Genomic DNA, 12,251 nt, shown 5'->3' with positions numbered 1-12,251 from the left:
AGTCTTCATAGCCAAACAATCCTGCTGTCAGTGTGCCAATGCCTGAGATGATGGGGCATCCAGGATTTCCAGGTTTATGGATTTTGGGTAGCAGATAGAATAACCCTGGTCGAGGTTCTAGGGGTGTGTCTGTGCAGATTTGTTCCTGTGCTTTTTCAGGGAGTTTCTTGAGCAGATGGTGTCATTTCTTTTGGTAACTCTCAGTGGGATCAGAGGGTAATGGCTTGTAGAATGTGGTGTTTGAGAGGTGCCTAGGAACCTCTCGCTCATATTCCGACCTATTCATGATGACGACAGCACCTCCTTTGTCAGCCTTTTTTATTATGATGTCAGAGCTGTTTCTCAAATACATTTGTTAGTCTGTTAGGTGCCACAAGTACTCCTCATTCTTTTTGCTTATAAAGACTAACATGGCTTCCATTCTGAAACTTACTAATTTATCTAGTTCTCTTTTAAACCCCCTTATAGCACCAGCCTTCACAACCCCATCAGGCAAGGAGTTCCACATGTTGACTGTGTCTGTGTGAAGAAGAATTTCCTTGTATTTGTTTTAAACCTGCTGCCTATTAATTTCATTTGGTGGCCCCTAGATCTTATATTATGGGATCAAGTAAATAACTTTTCCTTATTCATTTTCTCCACACCACTCATGATTTTATAGACCTCTATCATATCCCCCCTTAGTCTTCTCTTTGCCAAGCTGAAAAGGTCTAGTCTCATTAATCTCTCCTCATATGGGACCCGTTCCAAACCCCTAACCATTTTAGTTGCCCTTCTCTGAACCTTTTCTAGTGCCAGTATATCTTTTTTGAAATGAGGAGACCACATCTATATGCAGTATTCAAGATGTGGGTCTACCATGGATTTATATAAAGGCAGTAAGATATTCTCTATCTTATTCTCCTTTTTTTAATGATTCCTAAAATCCTGTTTGCTTTTTTGACTGGGACTGCACACTGTGTGGTCGTCTTCAGAGAACTATCCATGATGACTCCAAGATCTCTTTCCTGATTAGTTGTAGCTAAATTAGCCCCCATCATATTGTATGTATAGTTGGGGTTATTTTTTCCAATGTGCATTACTTGACATTTATCCACATTGAATTTCATTTGCCATTTTGTTGCCCAATCACTTAGTTTTGTGAGATCTCTTTGAAGTTCTTCACAGTCTGCTTTGGTCTTAACTATCTTGAGCAGTTTAGTATCATCTGCAAACTTTGCCACCTCACTGTTTACCCCTTTCTCTAGATCATTTATGAATAAGTTGAATAGGATTGGTCCTAGGACTGACCATTGGGGAACACCACTAGTTACCCCTCTCCATTCTGAACACACAGATGGGCCAACCTGGAGAAAGTGGTGGCAGTCCCTCGATAGATCAGCTGGTAGAGCAAAGGACTGGAGCCGGCACTCAGGAAGTCATCCTTATGTCACCCTTCTGACTCCAGCTTGAGGCAGAGCTTCTTTTTCTTCCCCTTGCTGAGAAAGAGCAAGAGAAGAAAGATCAGGTGGGCCAGCTCGGTGCACAAGTCCATGCTGTCTTTTCTTGCTTGGGAGCCCAAAATGAGGAACTCATGGTGGGTAAAGGCACTGCTGTGCTTCCAGAAAACATCCCACCACAGCACACAAAGGGACCAAAAGAGCATGCCAAAGCCTGGGATTGAACTAGGGAACCTCTAGCTCTCCAATGCTGAGCTACTTCAGCATGTAAATGGCACTTTTTTGGTCTGCTGTTTCTCTGTCTGGGAGGTTTTTGTCAGCCCTGGCACACAAAAAGGGCATCACTGCGAGCGCCCACAAAGGCAAGATGAATTTTTGCCTGCTTTGCTCAGCTTGACTTGCTTCCTCACCCCATTCCTGCCTTAGATCCTGGGTCACCTGGTGGCTGAAGATGGTCCATTGTCTCAAGCGGTGCCAGAGCCTGACACAGTGCCCCGGGCAGCCTTTGCTGTGCACATGCCGGCCGTGCAGATTTGAAAATACTTTAAAGCTCCTGTCAGTAAGTTCTGGGGACAGTTGCTCACCTTCAGAGGAAGCTCCCTAAAATTGGCCTGTCTCACCCAGTGGTACATTGACCTCTGTTCAGACTGAGCCAAAGGGGAGGGGGCGGGTCTCGCTGCTGTGGCCGCCGCTGCTGTGAGAGCGGCCGCTGTTGCGGATGAAGCCATCCTGCAAGCACCTTCCACCTAGCCACCCACTGAAAATCCTGTAGGATGTAAGGTGGGAATAGAAGAACACCGGGAGAGGAGGGGCTTCCTAATCTCCTCCCCCTTCTGCCACCATCAGCCATCCCATACCCGGTGCTGCACCCAGTGGGGTAAAAAAAATACGGCCATATCGGAAGAGTCAGTTGCGTTCTTTGCGGTTGCCCCGCCAGTCCCCTCAGGCCTGACCTGCCCTCCAGCTCAGCCACCCACTGAAAATTGAAACACAAAACAGTAGAGCCGTACAAGGCTTCAAGGCCCACCAGGCCCAACCCCCCTTCTCATACGGCAGAAAAGCCACATTTCACCTAACAAGGTAGGGACGTCCTATTGCCCCGCAAGAGGTGGAAGGCCATCGTGTTCGGTCTCAGCAGTACTCGTGGAGCAGGGGGAAACACCTGGCTGAGGAAATTCCCCACAGATGGATCTTGAGCATCACAACCTTGTAGGTAATGACAAGGTCCACTTACGGCACCGGCTGAGCCATTCCTCACAGGCCAGCAACCATTTCTCCCAGTTCGCGTTCCTCACCTCGTCCCCAACCGAACGCTAGAAGGCCCAGCCATCAACCTGCCCACTCTTGCAGCCCTTCTCTTCCGCCCTGACTGATGGGGGGAGTATTGAGCCTCCCTCCCTTAGGCCCTTCAGCATCCCTGGGGAACACCAACGCCACCCAAGTGACTTTGGGCCAGTAGGTCAACCAATAGGGCTGCCTCCTAGGCCAGGCTGCAGCCCAGCTTCAGGACTCAGAGGAAATGCAGCTCGCATCCCTCCCTACAGGACTCCAGGCACGGCCAGGCTTCTGGATCAAATGTCCCCTCTTGTGCTCAAGTCACAACAAGCTAGCGGGCAAAAGACAGGCTTTCATGGCCTTTGAGAAAGCAAGATAGAGTCCCAGGCAGTACATGGCCCTTCCTAGTGAAAAGCCAAGTCCTGGGGGGGAAAAAAAGGTGATATCAGATAACATCCTGGAGAGATGCCTTCTTTTGTTTTGAGGGGAACAGCTCCTTTTTCATCTGACCAGGGACTTGAGCCCTGGACCCTCAGATTAAAAGTCTGATGCTCTACCAACTGAGCTAGCCAGGCTCACACATAAAGAAAACAAATTTCATGCAGAAGAGAATCTAGTCATGTAAATGAAGGCCAGAAACAATACAGAAAACCTGCTACTGTCGCTCTCTTAGCAGTCCTAGCCTCAGCCTGCTCCTCCATCCGGCGCCCTGAGGCATTATTCTTTTTTTCATTAACTATCAAATATAGGAGAAAACACAGTTATACAAAGCAAAACAAAATCACAAACAGAAATGTCATTGGAAATACAAAAATAAAAAAGGAAAATGCAATCCCCATCACTTTATTGTTTCTGGGCCATTCCTGCATTGAGAGCACCCGCTAAGGGCCCTGCGTGCTTACAAGAAACCTGGAGGAACTCATACCACAGCCTGAACATGAAACTCAACTGCTCCCAGGTGCTGCAGTAAAACCCTTTCCCTGCTGTGATGTTGCACTCCATAGGATTTTATGAAAATATGCTAATGAGTGTGAATATAATGTAACTGGACTATGCTTCATACAAAAGGTGTCTTGTAAGGTATCATTACAAAGTTTATAATCTACTGTGTGTGTTTATCCTATTTGTATGAACCGATCATTCTTGGATCTGAAACTAGAAATATGGACTATAACTCTGAGGTCCTGTTGTAATGATGCAAAGTGTGGGCCATTAATAGTGGTTTGGACTCTTGATGGCTCCCATTAACCAGGACAATAGACTGGAGATGGCTCCATCCTGCACCATCTGTGAGTCAGGCCAGGAAGAATGAAGGCTTGGGGGTCTCACAGGACATGTGACCATGTCACCTGGTACAGGAATCCATCTTAAACCTGGGGCTTTTCCCCAGGAGAGAGACAAAAGATTCCTGCCTTGTACCAAAGCTGTATAAGGGGGTGGAACAGAAGAAAGGTGGCTGCAGTCATGAGACATCCCCTAGCTACCACCTGAGCTGGAACACGGACTATACCAGGTGAAAAGATTGGGCCCAGACTCCTGCCACCACTGCCAGCAGCACCAGGGGACTAAGGCACTTTCCTGCCCGCCCTCGCTCCATGTGGCACACCACTCCCGGAAACGGCTGGCACATCCCTGCAGCCCCTGGCGTGGGGTGTGGTCTCTACGTGCTGCTCCCTCCCTGAGTGCCAACTCTGTCAACTGTGGCAATGGGAGTTGCGGGGTTGGAGTCTGTGGGCAGCGGTGCACAGAGACACCCGCGGCCCTCCCGCTTAGGGGCTGCTGCCAGAGGGGGATGGGGTGCGGGTTGCTTTTGGTTGTGGCAAATAGTAAATGTGATTATTGGTAAACACAGTACTTACATTACATGTACATTTGTCTACTGATGGGTTGCTAACACTTCTATCCTTTTAAAACACTTCTTTCCAAGAATTAACACACACATTGCCCGTTATACAATACTTTGGTCTAATTATTAATTTTATCCCACATAGAGGATCCTAGTGAGATGTCTTTACTACAGGGCTTTGGAGCAACAGGCATGGATAAGCACACCCACTTTTGAGGAGCTCACTTGGTACAACCTCTAGTGTCCAATAGTTTCCCTTCCTCCCCAGCCCACTGGCTTGAGGTTTGAGGTAGCCAGAAGGATCCCAGGTGCAATCTGTGGAGTGGGTTAACTTTCCATATCTTTGCTTCCAGAGCCTGTTGGGGTGTGCAATTTTAACAACAATTTCTTCACTTAACAAATTTTGTCTTACCGTACTGGAGTCATACTGCGTCCAGTTATATTGATATGTATTAAACAATTATATTTTTCTTTGCTTTAACAGATGTATTAAAACCTTAATATTCTCTGATATTACCCAAAACATCTTATGTTCTAAATATCTGCATTTTAGTACATTCCATAGCTATTGCAGTATGTTTTTTTTTAAACTTTTATTTGTTTTTGTAATAGGTTGTTCTGTAGCTGGTATTAGCTTTTTCTGATTTTCTGAAAGACAAAAATAACATTTTTCTACCCCTTTCAGGGTGGCATTGATTGTCGCTTAAAAGATTCCTTTCTTTTACAAATACCCTTGCTGATTGCAGGCAAAACAGAGGAATTACCCCCATATTTTCCTCTGTGTGTGTGTGTTTTTTAATAGGCAGGCCAGGTTTTAATGGCTTCTACTTTTTAAGGGTTATGGGGAAATTATTCCACTGTTTAGTTATTAAATTCATGAGGTGGTGTACCTCAAGTTTTTCCTCTTATATAGCAGACCAAGTTTGTAATGTTTTTCCTGCTGTGTTAAGCTTTAAGTTTATTCACAGGTAATAGCTGAGAAGCATCATTACCATATTACCTTCAAGGATTTTTCCAAAAATCATACACACTATACGTTGTTACAGGGGTACTTACTAACATTAAATTTATTTCAATGTTTAATATTAACAATAACATTTAGCATCAAATCTCTTAAAGGGATCTTGTTATACCATGTCTTTTATTTAGGCAATTTCTTTTGTGCTGGCTGTTTTCACCTTCCTTTATCAGTTAGGTAATTTGCATCAACACAGGCTTGGCTTTTGGATTCAAAGCCATCAGCAGAGGTCAGAGACTCTGTCTTAAAAGGGACACAATCAACTTCCACCAGAGTTTTGATTTCTTTCCACTTTCAACTCCTGCTTACAAAACACACAGAGATCTGAAAAAGAAAACTGTCTATTGCAGGTCTTTTTGGAGCCCTAATAGGATTTTAATTCAGTAGCATATTTCATTTGTATTTCTTTTACCCCTTTTTACAATATACACTGCACATGTCCTAGGGAAAAGCACATTCTTTCTATACTACAACTTTTTTTTTTAAACATGAGCCATATCAATTTTTACATACGATGTAACTGTTTATTTTTTTTTTAGAGTTTTCATGTACCCTTATCAAAAGTGACAGTCTGATGACACAGAGCCATTTTAAGGCTCAGTGTTTTTAACATTGCTTCTTTTTGTTTTGTGCACCTCACCTCTGCTGTTGCTTCAGAGGGGCACTGTTAAATTTTTTTTTTTATTCTTTCACTACAGCTCTTATCTGCTATTGTTACAAAAAAAAAAAAAAAAAAAACCAACCAACCAAACAAAAAGACTCCAGAATCTCTCCCTATTCTCCTGATTTTGACTGCCATATTGCAGCCATAACTTGGTTTTTATTTAAAAAACATTTTAAATTTTATAAAGAATCAAATTACCCCTTAAGGGTTAAATGCTAAATCCCAAAGCCAAACAACAGTAATTACCTGTGTCTTGCAAAAAGATCTGTCAGTTTTGCAACTTTGAATTAAGAGTCAAATGAATTTTTAGTGGCATTAAAAAAACAAACCAATTTATCTTACACCTACAAAACAGGAGTTTTACAAACCAGATGTGCTGGTTTAGTTTCTTAGAACTTTACATATTTTCACAGACAAATAGATACATACACATTTTCTTTTCCTTAACATTCCTTTACACTGCTTTGTTTTTACATAGCTCTACATATATTTGGATTATTTACAGGCATTCTTTGGGAAAAAGGGCCCATTTTCCCTTCAGAATGGCTGCAAAGAAACCAAGAATTCTCTCTTTAACATGGTCCTTTTTAACATTTTCACAAAGTTTAACTGCTTAATTCTCTCCAGCCTTTGTAGAGTTAACTTTTCACTCTCTTTCCTTAAATCACTTGTTTATCCCTCGAAATAACACCTTTTTCATCTCAGATTTCACCATTTTAAGTATTGTTCCAGGGGTTCATGCCTGCACTTACTGCTTTTCTTACTCCTTACACTATGCCCTTAGGGCTTCCAACCTGTTTTTCAGTTTCTTTATCTGTTGCTTGCCTGCTTTTCTGGGCCCGATCCTGCTTTTTTTTTTTTTTTTCTTGAATGAACTGTTTGAGTGATATTGTGGTCACGTCACAATTTTGAAATAAATGTTCAAGGAAAGGGACCAGGAAGGGTGAGGGCTAGTTGAGGAGCCCCTCCCCTTGCTGAATTGGTAGTGGAACACTAAAGAATCAGTTTTTGAGGCAGACAACAAAGGGGAACAGAACAAGGGGCTTGTTGTCCTTTTTACAATGAGATGGGAGTATTAAGGGGGTTGGATTGATCCGGGGTGGGTTTTTGAGAACGGGGTAAAGGGGAGTGCTCGGTCTGGTGGTGGGAGAGGAGGCTTTTAATAAAGCTTTTAACTTATTATTTGAATATTTGAGAGAGGCAAGTTTTGATTTTGTCCAGCTACGATTTGCCTCTTCCCACCACTGAATGAAACAATTAACCTCTTCTTTAGCCAATTTAGTTTTAGGTTGGCCGAGTTTGTCCTTTAAGACGTCCACTCGGTCTTTGTTCCAAGATTTTAACAGTGGCCACTGAGTTTTGGGATCCCCCTGAGTTAGCCTAGACCATTTTTCCAGAAATTTACAGGAGTCCGGACCCTTCTTACAGGAGTCTGGACCCATCCCAAATATATAAAATGAGCCGGCGTTCGTTTAGGGAACTGTCCCTACTTAGACGTCTGGTTACCCATACAGGAGGACTTCACACACCAATCGCACAAGAAGGAAATTCGGGTTCGTCAGAGCGATGCCCGGTGCAATATACAAAAGGAGCCCACAGGCTACTGCCTTAATCGCTCTTGCTTTCACACCCAGGGTTTTACCCAAAGTGCGGTGCGGCTGCGATTGTGCAGATTCCACTCACTCAGACCGCGGGGACAGGAACCCCTTGGTTGGCCGATCCCCGGACGGAGATGGCACCCAGACTCAAACACTCCACAGGAGGATGGATAGACACAGAGACAGGACAGTCCTCAGTCCGGACAAAACACAGAAATAATTACCTGACCAGATTCCTGATGTCAGATCCCGGGATCCCTACCAGAACAGAGTGGGAACCAACAGGTTCGATGGCGTAGACTTCACTGTGGTCGTGCGCCTTTCCGTTTTGGTGGAGGACCGTTCGGGCCAAATGCCCAGGTGCCGGCTGCCACGGTCATCCTACAAAAACGGTCAGGAATCACACAGCCCCAGTGAAGACGGTTGCCATCTCGGTGGAACCTCCAAATTGTCAAAGTTAGACTCAGGACTCACAGTTTGTCAGACCACTCTGTTTTATTAGCACAGCGCTCTGCTAATGACACCCAGATAATGTGAGCACCATGCAAGACACAAACTATCTTATTTATACAGATAAAAGGGTGAGAACTTAACAAAATAACAAAGGAAGCAGAATCAGATAAGTTTACCTGGGCTAGGCATGCATATCTTATTTCCTTACTAACTATTACCCATCTTCTGTTAATGTTTCACCATTAGCACCATTGTTTATGCCTAATGTTTCTTTTCCTGGCACCTGTATTTCAACATATCTTATCTCTGCTTAAAGGTACATACAACATTTCTTTAATCCATTCTTATTTTTACAATATAATTCATTCTACTTTCACACCTGCCAGGTAAGTATAAGCTCCTACTGCCCGGCCGTCACCCGCCCTCGCTCGCCCCACACTCTCCGCCCAGGGTGGGGAACTCCACGCCCACGCCTGCCGGCCCCACCCACACCAGCCCCCACTGTCCGAGCTGCCCCCACGTGGCCACGGGGCCCCCCTCTTCTCCACGCCGAGTCCCAGATGCCAAACTCAGGCCCTGCTTGGCAGCCCGCTGCCTCTCCCATGATGCTCTGCTCGCACACATGCTCCTGCGGCTCCGGCCCTCCAGTCGGGCCCCTCCCCCTGCCTGCCTGGCCCGGCGCACTCCCCTGGCCAGCCCGGGCTCTTCGGCGCTAGGAGCCCGGCCGCCAGCCCCCCCAGGGGCCCTCGCCGAAGTGCCGCCCGGTCCCCGCCGGGGCCTCTGCTGGGCCCGCTCTCCGCAGCGGCTGCGTCAGGGGCTGCAGCCCAGCTCAGAACAGGAGGGGGCCCGACAAAGCTGGAACCTGATTTCAAGAACACTTCAGTGATGCCCGAGAGTCCTAGCCGGGCCCAGTCCCAGGAATCCAGGCCAGCCGAGAGACAAGGGACTAGCTTGTCTTGTGGCCCAACTACTGCTGGGAAAGAGAGAAGTTGCATTTTGCTTCTCTCTCTCCCCACCAGAACCTGGGCCAATACAAGAATGACCTCCCCTGCCTTGGCTCACCTCAGTTTCTTGTCATTGCAGAAGGTCAGCTGGTGTCATCCACTCCGGCCACTTGATGCCTTTTCCTACCTGCCAAGTGAGGGCGGGTGAGTGCACAGGCAGCCAGCGCTGTTTGAAGCTGTTCCTGCGGATCGGGTGAGCTGCAGCTCAGTGAACCCCGAGGATCTGAGGGGAGCTACTTTTGCAGCAGAGGGAGACCAAGCAGCAGGTCCAATGCCGGGGGCTGGCAGATAGAATCTCAATGGCGTGTGTTGGTCGAGATCCCGGCTCCTGTTCCTCTGCGAGGGGTGTGTGTGTTTGCTCCGGGTTTTAGTCTGCTAACACAGCGAGGGAGCTGATTGAGCTAGACGGATCCAAGTCTGAACCTCGTCCCCCACAAGCTGAAGGCTTAACTGAAAACTGTTTAAGAAGTGCTCCCGTCTGCGGCACTCAGCTCCCCAGCTCCCAATGGGTCCAAACCCCAAATAGATCCCTTTTACCCTGTATAAGCTGTAAACTCCTGTGACCAGGGCAGCTGCCCAGCAGCCTGCGCATCTGTCTGCCAGAGCGAGGGCGTGTAAGGCACTAATCCGGATAGTGGCGGCTAGGTGGCAGGGGGAGGGTGTGAAGAAGTAGCAGAGTGGCGCAGCGGGAGCGTGCTGGGCCCATAACCCAGAGGTCGATTGATCGAAACCATCCTCTGCTACGCGTGTGCTTGTTTCTTTTCCCTCTGGGCCTTCCAGCGAGGCGGTGACCAGCAGAGCCCCAAGAACCTAGGCCATGGGGCAAGAGGTGGCTGAGGCAAAGCGGCCTGCCAGGGAGCTACCCGGCACCTCTGGCTGCCTGGGCTGAAGGCAAGAGACAGGCCTGGGCATGGCGAGGGCCTCCTGTCCCGGAATGAGGCTGCAGTGCTTCCTAGTCCCTTTTCCCACCCACAGCGGCAGGCAACTGCTGCGGGAGAACACGAGGGAGGCTCTCGGGGCGCTAGGCAGCGCTGTGTGGCTGTCAGGGGAAAGAGCCGAGGCTCCCCTCTCGACCTGCCATTGACTCGCATGGCTCTGCGCGCCGTCAGCCGGGGCGGGCCAGGCTGCGGACGTGACTCAGGCTTGGGCCGCATGGCCGTGCTTTCCTGACGAGGCATGAGGCAGGCCAAGAGCTTTGCACAGCGTACAGGGAAGTGGGAGGGAGGCGTCTTTGAGCCGACATGTCTCGTCCGCTTCTCCATTGCCGCTTGGGCGGAGGCGGGAAGGGAACGAAATGTTCCCGGATGAAAGTTTTTGTGGTCGGCCTTGAGGATTAAGCCTCAGCCTCCGGCACGGCTGCTGGGAGACGGGTTTCTGAACGGCATCCAGCCCGCTCTTTAGACCACCAGCTGAAAGCACTGAGGCCAAGAGGCAGCAAAATGGGACCTCTGAGGCTCCCTGCAGGCCTTGAGGAACGCAAGGAAGTAACACAGGCTTATCGCCATCCCTGGGCAGGCTCAAACCACCATTCTTTCAGTTAACAGCCAAACGCGCTGACCCATTACACCACAGAGACACAGACAGGCAAGGGTTACATACTTTTGGAGCACAAAAGCCGGGAATCAGCTCAGGGTACAGTATAGCACATGCATGCAGTGGCTAGACAAGCAACAGTAAGGCACTGGACTGGTATGGAGTGAAAGTTCTGTGGGAAGGAAGCGAAAAGAGCACCGGGGCTGCGGTACAGCGCTTGAATACACTTTCTTTGGCCTGTTTTGCTGGAAGAGTTAGCAGGGCAAGATTGTTAGTCACAAATCAGTCGGTGGGTTTATGCAAATCCTGGACTCTGGGACCCGAGCAGCGGAAGGGAGGGGGGAACGACTTTTGGGGCACACGCTCTATCTCTGCAACCAACCTTCGCTACCTCACTCCATAACCCCACACACAGAGCAGCCTTTTACCTCTCAGGACCAAAACATACCGAGAAAGAGATCTAATGTCATAAGCTTAGAGCGAGTATATGTGTGCAGCGCTTAGACAAGAAACAGCAAGGAACTGGACTGGTATGGAGGGGGCAGAGAGTCACCAGCAGAAGGCACGAAGTGTCAAGGCATGAGCAGCAGGTGCCTCACAGGAGGGGGCAGAGATGAGCGGGCGGCAGCCAAGGGGAAGGGATAGAGAGGTGTGGACAGGGTGGGTCTCAGGGGAGGGGCAGAGAGGTGTGGGCAGGGGGGTCTCAGGGAAGGGGGCAGAGAGGTGGGGGCAGGGTGGGTCTCAGGGAAGGGGCCGAGGGGTGGGGGCAGGGTGGGTCTCAGGGGAGGGGCAGAGAGGTGTGTGCGGTGGGCAGGGCAGGTCTCAGGGGAGGGGGCAGAGAGGTGGGGGCAGGGCAGGTCTCAGGGGAGGGGGCAGAGAGGTGGGGGCAGTGAGCAGGGTGGGTCTCAGGGGAGGGGGCAGAGAGGTGGGGGCAGGGTGGGTCTCAGGGGAGGGCTCAGAGAGGTGTGTGCGGTGGGCTGGGTAGGTCTCAGGGGAGGGGGCAGAGAGGTGGGGGCAGTGAGCAGGGTGGGTCTCAGGGGAGGGGGCAGAGAGGTGGGGGCAGGGTGGGTCTCAGGGGAGGGGCAGAGAGGTGGGGGCAGTGGGCAGGGCAGGTCTCAGGGGAGGGGGCAGAGAGGTGGGGGCAGTGAGCAGGGTGGGTCTCAGGGGAGGGGGCAGAGAGGTGGGGCAGTGAGCAGGGTGGGTCTCAGGGAAGGGGGCAGAGAGGTGGGGGCAGGGTAGGTCTCAGGGGAGGGGGCAGAGAGGTGGGGGCAGTGAGCAGGGTGGGTCTCAGGGGAGGGGGCAGAGAGGTGGGGCAGTGAGCAGGGTGGGTCTCAGGGAAGGGGGGAGAGAGGTGGGGGCAGGGTAGGTCTCAGGGGAGGGGGCAGAGAGGTGGGGGCAGGGTCGGTATCAGGGGAGGGGGC

The sequence above is a fragment of the Mauremys mutica genome, unplaced genomic scaffold, assembly GCF_020497125.1.
Source record: "Mauremys mutica isolate MM-2020 ecotype Southern unplaced genomic scaffold, ASM2049712v1 Super-Scaffold_100104, whole genome shotgun sequence".
Taxonomy (NCBI): Eukaryota; Metazoa; Chordata; order Testudines; family Geoemydidae; genus Mauremys; species Mauremys mutica.
The sequence above is the reverse complement of the archived record's forward strand: the minus strand, read 5'-3'. Positions refer to the sequence as shown.